The sequence below is a fragment of the Mastigoproctus giganteus genome, chromosome 1 (genome assembly GCF_048544385.1).
Source record: "Mastigoproctus giganteus isolate SK-2022 chromosome 1, ASM4854438v1, whole genome shotgun sequence".
NCBI lineage: Eukaryota > Metazoa > Arthropoda > Arachnida > Uropygi > Thelyphonidae > Mastigoproctus > Mastigoproctus giganteus.
Window position 1 is genome coordinate 104,036,324 of NC_143575.1, and position 18,821 is coordinate 104,055,144.

Sequence of the window (18,821 nt, forward strand, 5' to 3'; positions counted from 1 at the left end):
TGAACAAAAAATAAAAATATTTTGGTAAAGAATTCATCTGGTCTAAGACCAGTAATCAACTGTTTTCAAACAAGCCAAGAAGGAACTATATCAAGGAGGACCAGCTTAAAGGATGGATAAGATTCCGTAGGTTGAACTACGATTTCTTTTTTATTTAGTGTGTGGAGAACATGGGAAGGAGGGGTTATATCTGAAGTCAAACCGCAACTGCATCAGGCGAGTTTATCATTCTTCCAACACTGACTTAAATCAAAATAAACCTAGTAATATATCTCCATTGTTTTAACCGAGACCATTATCATCTCAGTTTCAAAATTTCAGTGGAGCAAGATGGTTAAGGGGGTGATAAAAATGTGCTATCGCAATAATAGTACTGAAAGGGGATTCAAGAAAACGTCAAAATGAAGAGTAACTTGTTTGGAAGCCATTCGGGGTATTAAAATTTTCTCATTTACGGCCACAGATGGTGATAACGGTAGCCGCAGACATTTTCCAATTTCCCTCTCGGCTCTCTCTCTCGAATCTGTTAGTCACGATTTCGTTATTTCAAGGTCAAGTCGACCTTCAAGCAATTGCAAATAAATCTTTTCCTTTTATATATGTGTGTTCACGCACTTGCAGACTATAATAAAAAAAAAAAGAAAGAAAGAAAAGGAAAGTGTACTGCTCGTCTGACCTTAGTCTACACAACACAGCGGTTGGGTTATTGCTATTTTTTTCCTACCTTCCAATCAACGGTATTAGATAAGAGGACTTACCTGCAGCTACGTTTATTTGTCCTTGATGAGAATTTCCGTTCCCTACTTTCTTGGGGGGTCTACTCCCGCGTCCGAATCACGTGACCACAGGAATTACACGCACGTTCCTCATCTGACGAAGGCTACCTTTGGCAGATTTCAAGTCTCCCAAATGCTAGAAAGAGAACGTTGTTATCCATAAGTGCTCTTCAAAAATAAGAATGTATAAAATGAGAAATTTTAACGCATATTCTGGATTACAGAATATGCAATAAAAGTAGTCCGATATGTCACTAATGCTAGCTTAAAAAAATAATAATAAACTTCCTCCACTTTATTTTGCTACTGCGCAGACATAAAATATAAGATCCTGAAACCTCCACCCCTCGCCATCCACATTTTAATTTTTTTAATGACAGTCTTACCACGCTTTCATTATTATTTTTTTTTTCTTACCCCAGTCTATTCGGACCGCTGTGGAATGGGGATGTACTCTCCCCTGAAATTTTCCATTAATAACAAAGCCACTTTCTTAATGAAGTCGTTCAGAACCAAATTCCATATCTGCTCCAGTACTTCCGAAATTGCGTGATCCCGCCAATTTCAGGCCGTGAACCCATGCTTTGCGTGCCTTCCCCCACCCACTAACTCCAGTCCACGTCAAGTAATCACCGGTGTCGTGTCCACAGATCGCTAGTTAAAATTTCCAGAAATTTAAGAGTAGAAGGATGCCCAACCAAATCACGTAGAACACCATGCGACCCTACCTTTGTAGACGCACCACCTTCGACAACCCCGCCTATCCGGACAAGCACGTTGAAATACGTGGACTGCATGTAACATTGTCCAAAAGTCCAAGGCGGGCGCACAAAAAAAGTGTTTGAACAGCAGAATGAGTAACTACTGCTACCAGATGTGTGGAGGCCAAGTTGGTAACCTTTGGTGGGTCTCTCTGGAAGTTGATAACAGTGCTCGGCTTCTCATAGCGCGTGACACCAACAGAGATTTCTTTATCTACGTTATTGGCTTGCCACACGACAGTAGATCACATCCATTACCCGCTGCAAACAAAATGGCTAAATTTGCAACGCTCCTCTCATGAATTCCAAAGTACTTATTATTACACATCCCATTTCGCTTCCGTGACAGTAGACTGTGTTTAACGATTGTCCTTTTGTGTAACCCTCTTGGTAGCCAAGTACGCTGGCATTTTTTTGTTTATTGTAACTACTTTGACATTATAAAAAGTATTTGCATAACGTTCTAAACTCCCATACTGCGCAGCCGCCAATCTTCCATCGGTTGAACTTGCTGTAAACGTCCTCCTCCTCCTCCCCCCACCCCACTTTGAATTTGGATGATTCTACCCTTATTAATACCCTTTCCTCTACATTTCTCAATTCTTTAAAAGAATGGAGAAAGTTTGCCTGTAAATTTTAATGAGAAACTCGTGTATTGCTATCACGTGTCTGGAGCCATTCATTCGGTAATAATATACCAAAATGTTGCTTTGTTCGTGTATTATTAACCAATCACGATTGCCGATTTCTGCCTTAAGTATCGCATCGTTCCCCAAAAATAGATGGCTATTAAACGGAGTAACTACGAGCAATTACTCGTTAATGACCAATTAAGAACATTAATCCATATTAATACAGGCAAATGATGATTACGTCATCAACCGCAGCAAAGAAAAATGAGACGAGTAATATACATAATGGCCAGCAGTGGATTAGCCTCGCGCATATGCAAACGATAAATGATAAACGCATAAATTTGAATGATGTGCAATTATGAAGATTAAAAACGATATTTTCGTGAAACACTTCCAAGCATATGCGTTTGGTTGGACTGATTTTTATTGCGAAACCAATAAGGGAAACTCATAAGTGAAAAGTTAAAGGCGATGGCGATCATTGATCAAAATAAGCTCGCCCAAACTACTATAAAATTCCTCGATTGCTAAGAAATAAGCAGACCCAATGAGGAATAAATCTTAATTAGGCTTAGCAACATCGCGCTTGAGTTAGGCCTAACCAACTGGCCATATTTTCAGAAACGAAATTCTAGCGAGAGGAATTTGTCTTATGAGCCGGTCCCGCGTGCCGGGTATTGTTGGCACGATATATCGCAGTCTGAAACTCCTTTATGGAAAAGGTTTGGTATCCCTGAAGTCTTCTTCAATCGTGGCTGAGATATTCCGGGTTTTTCATCCAGAATAACGCAATTCTATGTTAAATTCTTTGTTGTAAAAGTACAGCAGACCTAATTGCTTCAATTTACAGCTATTAATAATGCACAGCGTGTTAATATGTACTAGATGGATCTAAGTCGAGCATAATCGATACAAATTACCTTGAAATAGGAGTAAGACGTGTAGGACTTGCAACTTACCTACTATAGCTTTAAATTGCCATTACTGAGAGTTAAATTGTGTTTTAATTTTACGTTTGCTATTCCGTGATGAGAGAAAGAAAAAAAAAAGCTACTATTCTCTATCATGTCGAGGAAATGTGTGCTCAGTGCGAACATCATTAACCGTTCCCGGTGCAAAGGCACATACTCCTACACACGCATGTCTTCCTCCTTAATGCACGCTTCCATTATGTCTTATTTTCACAAATGATCGTCTATTTAAACATTGTTTTGTTAGGTGGACTTCTATATACGCAGTGCCTTACAATGTCATTAGCAGTTATATATATTTATCATGTCTTCCCACCCCTTCTTTCTTCTTGTAATATCAACCTTATGTTTGCCCTCCTTATACTCCACTGCTCTCTATTATCTACCTCACGTTTTCAGTTTAGCAGACGTTCCATCCCATAAATCTTAACGTCGACTGAGAATTAGCCTTTTGCATCCATGTTGTTTAGGGTTGCATGGCGTTACCGCTTTTTGCTAGAGAATTCCTGCTCTCTTTCGACTGTTCCCTCTTCATGCGCTTTTTGTCCAATTACAGTCAAATCATGCATGTAGGAGGGGAGGATATTTATGCGATGATTGGGGTTCCGGGTTGGTGGAGGAATTCTCCTTGGCAGCAAAACCTAACAGTGCTGGGAATGAGGGAGTTATAGTGAGGAAAATTCACGATCATGCATTGCTGCATGGCTTATTGTTCGTTAACTTCTAAAATATTAATTCAATGAGGACTATTTTACAATCTTCAACGTTTTGGCAAATACCGATGAATAAGTTAATTTGAGCACTAGTTGAGTCACTAAACTATTAAAATTAATAGTGAATGTGCGCGAGGCATTTTATTCCTTAGATTTTAAAATGAGAATGTGCAGTTTGGGACCCTAACGCTACTAGGAAAGAATTATTATTTTATTACCCATTGGCTGTTGCCAATGGATAATAAATCTTAATAAATAAGTGTTAAATCTTCAGCTTTATGATTTTAAAATCACCACTGGCATATACAATAGTCTCTTGTGACATTTACATAATACATTTTGGCTGTTAGTAACGAAAACAGAGAACTTCTTCGGGTATTTACAACCTTATGTCCTAAATTTAAATTGGATTACTTATGCCTATAAAACATATAGAAATAAGTGCAAATGAGACTTCATTTTTGTCAAATCTCTAAAAAATCTCTAAAATTCTCTGGAAAAAAAAATTACGTATGCTTGCTATTTCAACGAGACAGATGAAGAATTCTTTTAAAGAGAAAAGACTATTCTAAGAAGCTGCTTAGGAGAAACAGAACAGCTTGTTAAAAGCATTACTAATACGATCAAAAATACTAAAAAGATTTTTTTCAATAAAAACAGAACAACTCGATCGCACTTAATCCAGTTAGACATCTTTGAACATCGTCCACCTGCATATTCAAGACGATCTCTGAGTAATTGATTTAAAAAAAATAATAATAATAAAATAATCTTCCATGGGAGGAAATAAATTTAAACTCTTTCCTTCTTGCCACACAACGCATTTCGTGAAATAATTTCTAAAATGCAGATGGTTTATTTCGTCATCCGAAAACTGAAAGTATAGGTACACACGCAAAGAGAGATTCTTAGATCACATAAAGCAAGCTCTAGATGTAATAAACTAACCACTGCCAACTGTCTTGCACCAATCAATAACAAGAAAAAAAGGAATATTCCTCATCGTTTTACGTACGTTACAGTAAAAGAAATGAAAACATCGATACTTAACCACCCCTACAAATCGCATTAGTTATAAACACATTATATTCAACTGCCTATTTAAACACAAACGAAAAATAAAAACCTCAGCGAGTGTAGATCTAAGTCTAAATGAAACATCTATCATGGATGCTGAATACGAAATCATACCATCAAGAGGTGTCCATTCCTCGCGACTGTAGTTTAAATAAATTTAAAATACCTTAATTTAGTAAAAGACCCGGTTTTCTATATTCACCCTTGACTAGATTTTATTTAACAAATCTCGTAATATTCGCTTAACTCAAAGTTATCCCAATACTCACTTGTGGTGGTTCTCTTCCTGCCATTCTCCTACTCGGCAGGCCAAACATCAACGGCATCTTTGGTGAACCCTTTCCTCTCACGCACAAGATCGTACGGAGCGACTTACCTAGCAAAACCTTTTATGTTACGATTCGTCTGTCTTTAAAATAAGAGCTCATTATCTCTAATAAGCTCTTTCGAAGTCACGGCTAATCTTGAGCATCCTACGTACCAACCCCATAAAAGACAATCTGGAGCAACCTTCCAAACTCGCCCATCAAGAGCAGATGGCAGTGTTTACTCTCGACTAGTCGGCACACTCGATCTGTTCTCCGTAGCCTGTCCGTAAGAGCTGAGTACACACAGTACACCTGGCTTCGAGTGTCTCTTGGCCCTCCTCCCCCCCTCTCCCAGCTCTATTCCCGCCTAAAGTTTTCTTTTTCTTTTTTTGGTTCGCTTAACCATTACAGGATCTCATTTCATGGCAGTTGTCCCCTACCGCCCCCACGTTTGGTACCAAAGTCCGTGTGCGTCCAATGAATTGTTTGCTGCTGGCAGTTCACAAAACACGCGGTCATTAGCGGAAGCTGATTTTAACAGTACATATTTCGCTTCCATCCCTCCCCTTACCTCTTTCCTCCCTGAATAGGTCTCTAAACTCAAAGTTCACCTCGCCTACACTACTGTATTGTCTCTCTCGTGCGTGCAGACACTGCTGAGAGAGCCCTAATACATGATCGTGTGTTTATATCTGTAATTCAACCAGGCCTGAATACTTTATGTTTATATGAGATGTTTGTATTAAAAATAAACAGGAAATAGTTAAAGTAATTCCTAGCATAGAACTAATTTTAACTAATAAATAGTACTCTGATTGCCAGTTAATTACAATCAGAGTACTATTTATATATTCAAAAATCATCCAGTGTCTAGCAATCCATCCAGTCGTGTTGTATCTTTGTCCAAATCCATTTCGACGAAGAATCACGCTCAGATTTATCTATTCTTATTAAGAATTCAAAAGTAATTTAAAAAATAAATAAAATCATCTTACCAGAAATTTTATTTAACAACCACTTCGATTCGCATTGGTGACTACGTGACAACTTTTCTGAATACACCAGCTCGCATCAATAATGCCAAAGTTTTAAATGAAGGCGCACACTGTTGTCACTTGAACAATATCCAAGGGCAAATAAATCCAATGGATGTGCCTTTGTTTGATGAGCAGCTCGTGGTTTCAAGAATGTATCAGGCAAGTAAAGTAGGATATATTTCTCAATTTGTTATTAGTAATTTTGATAACTGATTGCCTATACTTGTCTCTTTTCTGTCTTAATCTGATTCTCAAAATTTTGAGGTTTCTCCTTTGATTTCTTATCTATTTACGCTTGATCTTATTACAAAATCGTCTTTATAATTCACAAGTGGGTACACAGTTGAGTCGTATGCTACGCCCATCTCCTGCCCCACCTTTTTATATATATATATATATATATATATATATATATATTATTATTATTATTCTGTCAAGCATATCCTACTAGGTTTCACTCTTCGCTAAGAAATGTTTGTTTAACTGCACTCGGATACAATTTCAAGGCTACTAGAACCGTGCCAAGTTTGTTCTTCGCGTACATTCATTTCAATGAATTAAGTTCTTCAGTGAACCCCTTTGTAAGCATTGGCTGGTTCACTATTCAGCATTCATGCCAATTACCTTTTATCAGTCTTAAAAAAAAATAAAAAAATACATATATATACGCTCAGTAATCATTGAATTATGACCACCCCATTCGCAATGGACTATGCTGCATAGTTTGCACTATAAAAACCCTAACAGCTTCGTACGCTGTAGCAGTGGTAATTTGCATTAACCGTGTAAGTGATGGAGCAGTAAAGATAAAGCAAGCATGATTGTGGATGCTCGCGCATTGGGTGCTTCTATATAGGAAACAGCATGTCTTGTAGGTTGCTCACGCCCACTGTGGTTAAGGTGTACAAAGAATGGTGTCGAACAAGTCAAAACCACCTCTTGCCAGTAGAACTGTAAAGGATTACTCCACGTGGATGATCCTGATAAGCAGAGGGTGCAGCGTTTTGTACGGACTCAACGGCAGATCACTGTTTGACAGTTGACATTGCAATACAATATCGGGAATGAAACAACAATATCCCAAATGACGATGCGCCGCGCACTCAGACGTATGGGGTTCCACAACAGACGACCCAAGAGATTCTGCTCACCGCTGATCATCGACGAGGGAGAATGCTGTGGTATGAACCACCAACTGGTTGGACATTGGAGAACTGCAAACGAGTGGGCTGATTGGATGAGTCTAAATGTCTGGTGACTCATTGGATGAGTCTAAATACGCAGACGGACACCGTGTGTGGCAATCCATGGAGCCCACTATCCAGGTAGGTGGTTGTTTAAGAGGGAGTATGTTTTGCTAGAAAGACCTAGGACCCCTGGTGTGTATGAACCAACGTACTGGTGAGGTCTACCAGCCGCCTCTTAGGAGACCATGTGCATCCTGACATGTTGCATTTTTCCCGGACAGAAACGGGACCTTCCAAGACGCGCCGTGTCATCAGGCCCGCGCTGTGCACGAATGGTTCAAGGAACACAGTGAAGACTTTAGCCATCTTGATTACCCTCTGTCCAATTGAATACCTGTGGGATGTTTTGGAACGGAAGTGAGCTGTATGGACACGCAACCATCATCCCTTCCGTCACTGTGGAAAGCCTTGCAGGCACAATAGCTGCAGATCCTTAAAGACATCTTCCGACATCTAGTGGGTTCAATGCCTAAGCGGATAGTGGCTCTTACTAGTGCGAACGGACGTCCAAGTAGGTAGTCATAATTCAGTGATCACTCAGTGTACATGAAAACGCGTCTAAAAAAAAAAAAAAAAGAGCAGTTTATCCAACTGCAGTATACCTTGGATTTGCAATCACCACGATTCTTTCGATGGCTATTACAATAAAGTAAATAAACATTGATATTCGTTAGTTAGCCTCTACGCATTCGCTATTTAATGGTTGACTAAGATTACTGGAATTTGAAACTCCAATTCTGTATTTCCTTTTCTCGAATAATTTTCTTTAAATAAATGTAAGCGCAGGAAAATGCGCGCCTTTTTATCCCCCCTCTTCCTCCGTCCCATTAATGAAATCGCATCGTTCAAGTCTAATTTCGTTCGAAGGAGGAATACATCTTCAGTCTTAAGAAAGCCCTTCTCTTGTTCAACTCGTCGAAGCGAAAATATAGAATTCTTCATACGACCAACTTGGTGGGTGGGGTCAGGTAGGAGGATGTTAAAGGATAGTCCCGCAGAGCGAAGTGCAAAGATCAATAAATATCGATGCACTCTCGAGAGAATGCTGTAAGACTCTACCCATGATGCCTCGGCATTTTCCTCAGATAAAACAAAAACTACACACCAGAATATCGAGCTACTAATTTTTCATTAGATAGAAACAATCCCACTTGTTAATATCTTTTCAATGCCTCGATTACGCAGGATAAAAAGGAAGTAGGGGGTGGAGAAGAGTAGAATGGTACAACTGTTATTGATTAAGCATTTGGGAAGTGGAGTCGTTGAACGCGTGCAACTTGAAGAATGGATATTAGAATATCAACAGTTCTTTGTGCGCTCTGGAATCTTCAGAGGATAAACTTTTTCATCTTGGGATGTTTGTTATAATAAAGTTAATGTCCTTACAGCGACGACTTAATAGAATTACTATATTGTAATTCGCGGCAACTAGTAGATGGATAGAAATTGCCACCTCTTAAGATGTATTGAAAGAAATTAAATATCCATTATGTATTGGCCCAACCAGTTCCCCCCATAAGTAATTAGGCCTGCCTTCATTTTTTTTCTTTCATTTATAACGCTCTGCTCGCATAAATCGAACACGGTTATCAGGTGTACTCAGTTTGGTGGTTTTATAAAGAGAAAAGTAGACCCAGTAAGTATGTTACAGAATATTTAGCTATTAAATTTTGAAAACATAGACAACATATGCATTACGATGTTAAAGCTTTGGATCCGCAAGGATACAAAGCTTTAACAAATTGTTTGACCAGTTCCAGCTTGATATGAAGTGGAAGCAAGGCTTTGTTTCTTGGAACAAAGGGAATGTTGACTATATTGAGTGCACCAGGCTACAACTGAATTCTGACAGACTATTCTGTTCCCTGAGCTACTCTTCTATAGGCAAAGAAAAGCAAGGGAACTTGGTGAAATCATCTGGTAAACTCAGAAAGCGCCTCAGAATCTTCAGGCCTCCACAGACACCATTTATAACGATCGTACTTTATCTTCTCTAATACAAGCTTCACATTTCAGTAACCTTCTTTAATATGAATAGAGTGGGCAATAGGGATTGATGATTGCATATTCCCAGTGTGCAAAAATACAAGTTTTTTTACTTTTACTTGAACTGTCTATGAAAACACACCGTAGTTCTGGATTTCCACCAATAACAATATCAATTTCTTTAAAGGGCCAATCAGAAATTAATAGAACAATAGCACACGAACTTGAACACTTTAAAAATGTGCCAGGTGACATTTTCTGTATGTTGTCTTGCAGCTGGAATCAAGTTGATTCTACTCTTTCCAATGAGATTTCTGGAGTTCTACATTGGATTTCATTAGAACTAAGTCCTTCACTAATAGTGACTTGGTTCTAACCGAAGGGAAATGTGGTGCATTTCTTGAACAGACTTCTAAGGTGTAATCCCAATTATGCTGGTCACCAGGTTCATAAATAACTTCTGAAGACTCTAGTCATAGCAAACTTTAAAAATCACTTTATTATAAGAATACCAGATGCTTCATATGTCACTGCTGTTTTACGGCTTGGGCGCATGAGCAACTTGGGCCATATTGCGCCGTATATATTGTATTCCTAAATTGCCCATGTTCTGTTGTCAATTTGTCTGTTTGCTGGATGAAAAATCATACAATATACACCGAAGAGGACATTAAAAGAAAATGTGACAGCGAATTGGTGGCGAAAAGTTCAACTGTGCTTAAAATGTTTCCTTCAGCACCATGAGCGATCTCACAAATGTGTAACTTCTCACAATTATTACTTTGAGAAATGTAAAATTCTTTTTTGAATTCCCATTTTTCTTTAAATCAAACTGTATTTCTCAAACTTCTAACCCAAGCGAACCCTAAAAATCTAAGACCAAGTGCTACCATTAACCCCAAAATTTTGAGAGCAATTCCCATTTAAAGTCAATTTACGATATTTGAAGACAATTACCATTTTACCATCTTTCAATTAGTTATATTATGAGTTCGTTCCAAGTGGAATTGATCCTATAAACTGGTCGCAGCACTCAATCATGATGTATCATAAAAAGTATAAGTATTATATATATATTGGACATTCAGACACCCATTGTGATTAATAAAATTTTTGTATTACTTCAAGTAATTGGTCTTCCAAACTTCATTGTCCATCCAGAAAAAATAACTTTGTGCATGTTAATACGTTGTTCATACTTCATGGATGCCAAAATCACTCTTATTGATTGCGCTGCAGCTATTTTTATTGGTTGTAAGTTTTACTGCTGCTTGGTTATTTCCATACAGACTTTTAATTAGATATAAGAGGCTATTCAGTATGCGGCTGGAGCTACTTAATGACCCATTATTATACGGCTTAGAGTAGAAGCATCCAAACATCGTTCGCTATTTATAGAGAAATACCATCATGTCTTCACAGATTGGACACTCATTAAATTTAAATACACGAATCCCATGTCCCAAGATGGGAAAATTTGACCATCATTTACATAGATGACAGCATGTAGATGTTGTGAATAACAAAAATATTAATGAACTCTGTCCCATTTGGGATTCATCGAGTAGCACAGCAATGAGCTCTGCTTCTGCTGAATAGATGGAGAGAAATCGTTTACTTTTTGCACGTTGTGTTATCACCACAATCTTAGTGGTACAGAAGTAAATACAAAGAAATGACGACGAAAAACTCCATCTCCATAATTGTATGTCTACCAACTCTTGTAAAAACTTTCATTTGCAGATATTTAAAAGATGTTTTAGCGTATTCGGATGACGCAAAGACCTTTTTTTTTTTGTGCCTTTCTCTTTTTGACAGCTTAAGAAGTCTAAGAGAGTAGAGATGAGGGCAGCGAGCTCTTTGAAGGGCTAATGTGATTGATGATGACAAAAAGGATAAGTAAAAGAAAAGAAGTTGATGAGCTGCTTAAAGAATGTTTACCGAAAGTGCGTACAGTATTTTAGCAAAATGTCCACTTGTCAGTAATGGAACGGATTACCATATAGACAGGTGAGTTAGAGCGATGATGGAGAAGCGCAATTTACCAATAGAAAAATTTGTAGCCTGTCGACATATCTTCGGAGGGTCGTTTTTTAAGGAGAAAAGACAAGCGATATTAATTGAGCTGAAGAAATTAAGCCCACGCTAACTTCTGTTAGCAGGACATACCACAGACCGCACAGTTATAGGCGAGAAATCCTGCTAGAAACCACAGATGAAATGCAACTCCCATGATTCCAAAGCATAAAGACTAATCCCACTATTTCCTTTTTCTGTTTATACTCTGGGACGGCTACACAGAGTATAGAGGAGTTTACAAGATAGAATATAAAAACTCCACCTTATTTAAGCCAAAAACACGATCAGCTCAAACTCATGTACTCTCACATTTGACATATCGGCTACGACAACCATCATATACAAGGTCATTCCAAATAGGATTAAGAGTAATTTCCTTATGACCATCAACCAATGAATCGCTGATATTATATGAAGGCTGTAGTTAATTTAAATTAAATATTTTAATTCTTGAATTTAAAATATAACGTAGGATTCGAGACTGTGGACTTACCTCTGTGGAAGGCTAGCAACCATACTGCATTTGTCGAATGGATCAGCTTCATAGAGAGCAGTTCTAGAAACAAAAAGTAGTAATTAAGATCATTGGACTTAGTGATCACTGTTTTAAATTTAAATACTTCAATTAAAATCTTAGCAAAGTTTACAAATTTCGAAATCATTTACAATTGTTGTTTTTCATTATTTCAACGTTTAAATTTTAAAACCACAAAAGGAGTACACTTTACAATTTGCTGCCAGAATGCATTTATTTAACACGCTGCTCGATTCATTATCAGAGATTGGAACCATAACTTTCTGAATGTGGTAGTCAATGGCAAATCAACTCAGTTAGTCGACTGACTTATTTATATTTTGTTTGTAAACTACGCGTATACTATAGTCGGTTCATCCCATTTTGCAGATTGTTGAAAAGCCCAAGTTTCCAAGAGGTGAAAAAAATTGCGTTAACCTTCGTCCGAGAGAGGGACTCCGCAACTGAGTGAACAACGGTCAAAAGTTCCTCACGCTTAGACTGAACTCGAACCCAGGCTTTTTGTCAACTGTCCTTCGGCCTTATCACTCCTTCACAACTAAATTATCCAACTATAAAAGAGTTCCACCAACATATTACACGTGTGGATTTCCTATAATTAGAAGAGTTCCCCTCTATACAATGAACCTCTTCAATAACGGCTTCAATCTGTTTAAATAAAAACTTGTTTCCATTACTTCCCTCGCATCAACACATCGGGAGTTCGTACGCCTCTGTTTACCAACCAAGGTGATAACAGTGAGTCACTGTAGCTCCAAGGTGTGACCTTTCTGCCACAAGGTCATACAAATACTGATAGCAAAAACACGCCAACCAGATTGCTTTATTCTTTCCAATGCGAAAAACCATGAAACTAAAACTTTGATACCTAATCCGAAGTTCGCATCGAAGATTACACAAATGGCTGATGGCTTGTGTTTGTTCACCTGATACTCACCAAGTCAAAACGAGGGTGGATTTAGTTTAAGAATACGATTGCAGATTTTCTTTTCGGGCCACTGACCAGAAGGACGGTAGCGGGTCCTCAGAATTTACCAGTGCTAACTGAGGAGTCGATCCAACGTTCAGGAGCGTCCCCTTCATCAAGTAGAGGCTCCGAAATGTTTATGTTCCCAATAAATTGGAAAGTTATTGCACTTACCACAAGATGGCGAAAGCAGCCATTGCGCAAATGTCACTAAGATTTATGAGGATAAAGATGTCGAGAAAAACGTTTATAAATAAAACGCGTAATAAGAAGAGACATTATTTCATTAAGGTAGTGAATTAGTATCGTAAAAGCCCTTCCACGAAAGGGATAAAGTATTCTTTCTCTGTCCGTGCTCAATCCATCTTCCACTTCCTGTGATCGAGATTAAGCGTGTTTTCTGAACAAGTCAGGTTTGCCCAAGTTGTTGACAACTGTCGTTTCAAGTCGTCTGATTCTGTATTAAAGATAAGGAGGCACACACACATGAGAGGACCACCGAGCGTTTGAATGTTGATCACGTGCTTCGGTAACCACCCCTGTGTTACAAGTAAGGTGACTTTCAGCAACCCCTACTTGTAATGACAGCGAAGGCAGCGCAATTAATTGACTCGGTGTAAGTTATGTGACGATTACAGAGAATCGCACATGAATAAAACTTGCGCGCGCCCGTTGGTAGCCTTAAGAGGGAAGTTGGAATTCCGACAGTGCATCAATGAATAAAAGCTTTTGCTAACAGAGAAAGAAATAAAGTTTTTTTGTTTTCTTTTTAACCGCTTACCATATCTGGCGAAGTTTGTTTTAGATTTTCTTGGATGTGAGTACCGAGGTTTCCTCTAAAATGCCCTTCCCCCCCCTTTTTTTTAATAAAATCCCTTTAAAAACTTTAACCGCATTTGTTTAACTACAGAAATCAAAGCAGAATGTACAGATTAAACTATTTCGGCTCCTGATGGCTGTTTCTTAGATTAAAATAAAAACGCACACAATGTTCAAGAATGGAACTTTATTAAATGCCAATAGACCTAAAGAATAGATCTCCAGCACACGGATACTGCGAGTCACTTATGGAAACAGTAAGGATGGGTCAGTGAGAAGGGCGCTTCAACTGGTACTAAAAAAATACAGCGGTTCTACGAATTGGTTTTCTGTTAAGCATTGTCCATGTTAGAGCCTGATGGAAAGATCTTCAAAGATTACCGTTGGATAGTAAAATTTTATCGATGCATCCGATGGCATTGCATTTGAAGCAGAGATGGCTGTTTCTTGTAAGCTGAATCGGTCATTGTATCGGCTGAGGATCTGGAATAGGAGTCAGGAGCACTCATTTAGCCAGGATCGAGTCTTTGGGATTAATGATAAACTGCGATGGAGGTTGGTGTCGTGGGGGGGAAGAGAAGATATGGTATACTAGGCATTTTATCACTGTCCACTCACCTCAAGATCCAGCACTCTGTGCTGTGAAGATCGAAGATATCAAGAGGAACCTGCCCAGCAGAAACAGAGAGTGATAGAAAAGATGATGGCCCAAATTTAAGCGTGGGCTATCCAAGTTAAAATCAACATAGAACAGGATTATTTTTAACTTTGTTAACTTCAAGGTGCGTGCAGAAGTTTAGTGCATTATCTCCAATGACTCAAGATTGCATTGGAAAGAGATTTCTTTGGATGGCCTTACCCTTAATGTTATTCGGACATTTGTTTGATACCGGAATTAAGTTGGCAATAACTTTTTATAATTTTAGCATTCTCCAAACTGACATTTTCTATACATGCTGGGAGAAGATGAAAAACTTGAGATCAAGGAGATGGGCAACAAAAAAGGAACCACGCTGCAACCAGTCCGATTTCGACAGAAAATGTCGCCGCTCGTCATTAACTTGGCAGGATGCAAGTCGATTATAAAATGAAATCTTAGATAATGACGAAGTTGTAATTGAACTGAGTGCTGCTACATTAATTCCTTTCTGTCTGTGTGGCCGTCCTGGAGTATAAACAGATTTACTTATTCATAAAACTACCTCAGTTCGTCCAAAAAATATTCTATGTGGATATGATTGAGTTCCTATGAGATATATCGTACAAGAATCACAATGAGATGAAAATAAGAAAACAGAAGACGCTGTTTTTATTGACGGTACGCCTGATCAATGAACAAGAAGAACTTTTATGTTAAGCACGGTCTTCCGAAACTCATTAACTCTTTCCGGTTTCCATTAATTGTTTAGAATGTGCTTAGGTCATCAGAATTCTTTACCAAGGTCTAGACAAGAGTCGTTCTCATACAAAAATCCAGTGCAGCTACCCTAAAGTAGAAGGGGATGGACCACTAAGCAATTTCGACTGCATAATTCTAACTCAAAAGTTCCGGAAATATCTGCCCATGATACGCATTCACAACTGGGTGGTTCCCCTGCCCTATTGCAACATCTGGAGCTAATTCTTCCAGTCCCTGAAGGAAGTCATAAGGAAGGCTTGTTCTCGTCACTTAGCGCTAAACGTTGGTTTCGAAGAAGGCACGAGGTATGGATTTCCCAACATGCTCCTAAACAACTTTTTTACGAAACTTTATTCGAAAAACTTCTCATAAGTAAAGGCTGGCCAACCTTTTCTAGGTAAATCGTCTTGTACCACACATTTTAAACTCACACTAATTATCGGGTACGTGGAGTTGTCTTTGTATGAAAGCATTTCTAATGATTTGTACTTTACCATTCATTGACTACCGGTTCTTTTTACTGGAATGTTGATATCGTTTGAGCATCATAAAAAATAGAGTCAAAACCCACCGAATGTCAATGTTTTACCATTCTTAATCTGACACGCTGATCGATGGGCAACTACCAAAATACGTCTTTATTCAAAATTATCACGACACAATAAGGCCCAAGTCAATTCTTACTAAACACACGAAAGGGTCTACACCTTTTCTACTTTTGAGCATAACTTCAAAATACATACTTAAGATTCAACGCTTCTCAATCGCTAGGGATTAAGGATGTCCGGGTTCTGGAGAAGGAAACAAACAAGTTGGGAAACAATGGCTTAGTAAAGATGTGATTAGTGGGGGTGGGCTTCTAGAATGTTTTAACCGGATAAAACAAAATTTCCCCGCAAAAGTCTTTGAAAAATAATGAAGGGTTCTTTTAGCTTTTGTCATCAATAGTTGAATAAGAAGGATATTAAAAATTTTTCACAATACCGCTCACGTGAAAAATTAGCAGTTATTCCGTGGTTCTATTCTTCAAAAAAATTCCCAAAATACTCACCCCATTTGCCTTTCTTCTCAAATCATAGCTAGGCCACAGTATTGCGTATATTCATCTCCACATGGTTAGAGTTATCTCGCGCTGTTTGGAATATCCCAAACCCTGGACTCAGTTGAATACCGATGTTGCTGATGGATAGAATCACTCTCATACGCGACCGAGAGAATACAAAGTTAACGCCATTCTAATTTACAGAACAAATCACTTAACTTGTTACTAAACGTAAACATTCAAATGCATTTCAGAGGAGTAACGTCCTTACGCTGACGGAAAGTTCGCAGAATGGCTTCCAACTGAATCACGGTTATTCCGCTTCCGCAGTACGAAGGACTTGCTGCATTTCTGCAGGTAGGTTGACTTAGCTACTAAGTAACTTCGTATTTTAAGATGATTTGATACTCACTGACCACTAGTGATTGTTTTGAGTGGTCAACGGCTGAATGCTCTGTAAATCGAGTCTTCCAGTTTCTGTTTTTGGAAGAGGAGGGTGGAAGTTTTGGCATATTGACTACTTAATAATGCATTAGGTGTGCTACTTCGTGTGGTTTTTACTTTGCAGCCTTGGCTAGGCTGGATTGAGTACTTGGTTGTTGTAATGGGTTATCGAGTAGCTCATCCTTTTAAAAAGATTTGTCAACGTTGGTGTAAAGTCATAAACTAACTTTAACTCAAAAATAAGTGGGAAGAACGCTTAGAAATATATTCCCCACAAAACTTCAGAGATTTCAAATTTTTAAATCAGGTAATAAATGTGCCATACCTTGGGAAGGGTATGCTAACCACCGTACCACTCTTACGAACAGAAATTCCTTCAAACTGCATCCTCTATAATCAGCACAAGAGGAACATTTGAAATCCTGTCGAAAAGTGGACATGCAGTCCTGCGTTGCATAAACGTGTCTGAATGCTCTTAGCAAGCCCTCTAGCGATTCTCATGAGTATTAACTGAGTGAAGAGCAAGCTTTTGTTAATTGCCATAGTTACCTCATCTCCGGCGCACCTAAAGTCGCGCCTACTACTATAGGTCTAAGAACCACAGAATAACCAGTCTCCTCTTAGACACGTGCGCTATGGCCACTCCCCGTCTGAGATGACGAGTTATAAGACTACGGTGACCTCACAACGACCTTAATTTGCGAATGTCAAGATTCCCGGCTCTTTATAATAGTAGGGGAATGAACCCGATGAGATCGAATGGTGTTTATCCGTTGTGTCAGGTGACAGATGCACACTTTAGATTTTTCGTGAAGAAATTTGCCTTATCAGGAATCCAATTACTCAAGACCAGTTTTATTCTTAACTCGGTTTTCCTCGAATCAGAAAATGTCATGCTTTTATACGCGTGACAAATTCGTTCTGCGTGCGCATGCGTGCATAAAGAGACAACGGCTTAATGAACAAAAAAAATACCGAGACTGATCTCGAGTTGAAATTAAGTTGCAACCAAGTATTACGTTGTAACAAACATCATTAAAGATCTTGATCGTAGGATTAACAGTACATTATACTTCTCTTGACTGCTGCTGCCTTACAAATGCATTTGTAGAAAATCGGCCACTGTTGGCTCTCCTTTTTGATACCCTGTAGTTAAACTCTGCTTACAGAAGTCTATTATTTAAAAGCGTAGAGAACTGTTGAAGGAATGGCAATTTTAGCGAAACCCATCATTCTCGTTCTTCACTTGCCATTTATAGAGATAATTTTCACTCCAGTCAGTCAATTACAGGTCTTAGAACCTCCGGTCCATTGTGATATTGTTTTTACTGTGCCAGTAGTCGGATAACAGCACCCCAGAGACAGATAGTAGAAAAAATACGTTTGATTTCGTTGCTGCAAAGTTACTTTACATTCCAATTTTACGAGTTGCAGTAGCTGACAACTGGAGTTTTATATCCTGGAAGCTCTCCTTTAAAATGCGACTTTAATCTAGTTTTATTCACAATAAAATCGGATACCAGGTGCAAATGTGATGTTTTATTTAGAATAGGGAATGCCAAAAATACCATCTGTGTAATATTTATACGAACTGTGCAATATTTCAAGTTTCTTTCATTTTACAGCTTGTTTTCGCTGACGGTTTTATTGCTTAAACAGATTTGGATGAGCTTCAAGGAAAGAGATAAAAACGGTGATTTCAAAGCCAGTCTGCTATTACCCGCTTTTAAATCTTTCGACTATTTTGCCTCATTTTATATTCAATCAGTGTGTCCACTGGATTTCCTTATCCAAAACAAATTTTGAATTTCAATATGGTGTTTCATACTAAAAACTGAGATTATCGCCAAATAGTCAAAGATCCAATTACAAGGATTTATTGCGAGAGTCAGATAGTCTTAATGCAGAAATGAAAAACAGAAATGCCACTACGAAAATGGGACAGGAAAGATGCATAACAGGAAGTCCAAAGGCAATAGACACTTTCAGGTACACGCAGTTACCAAAATAAGCGGGATACGAGTA

The 18,821-nt window shown here is 38.5% G+C and overlaps 1 long non-coding RNA gene across 1 annotated transcript in view; it reads right to left on the reverse strand.

Moving 5' to 3' along the window:
* Window positions 1-798: 798 nt before the first annotated feature.
* Window positions 799-18,821, reverse strand: part of LOC150091071 (uncharacterized) — a 117,586-nt gene continuing 99,563 nt past the window's right edge. Inside the window, exons 3-4 of the long non-coding RNA XR_016547411.1 lie at window positions 12,084-12,146; window positions 799-912 (exon numbers count right to left, since the gene is read on the reverse strand). This is a non-coding gene — a long non-coding RNA (uncharacterized LOC150091071). The remainder of the gene's footprint in view (window positions 913-12,083; window positions 12,147-18,821) is intronic.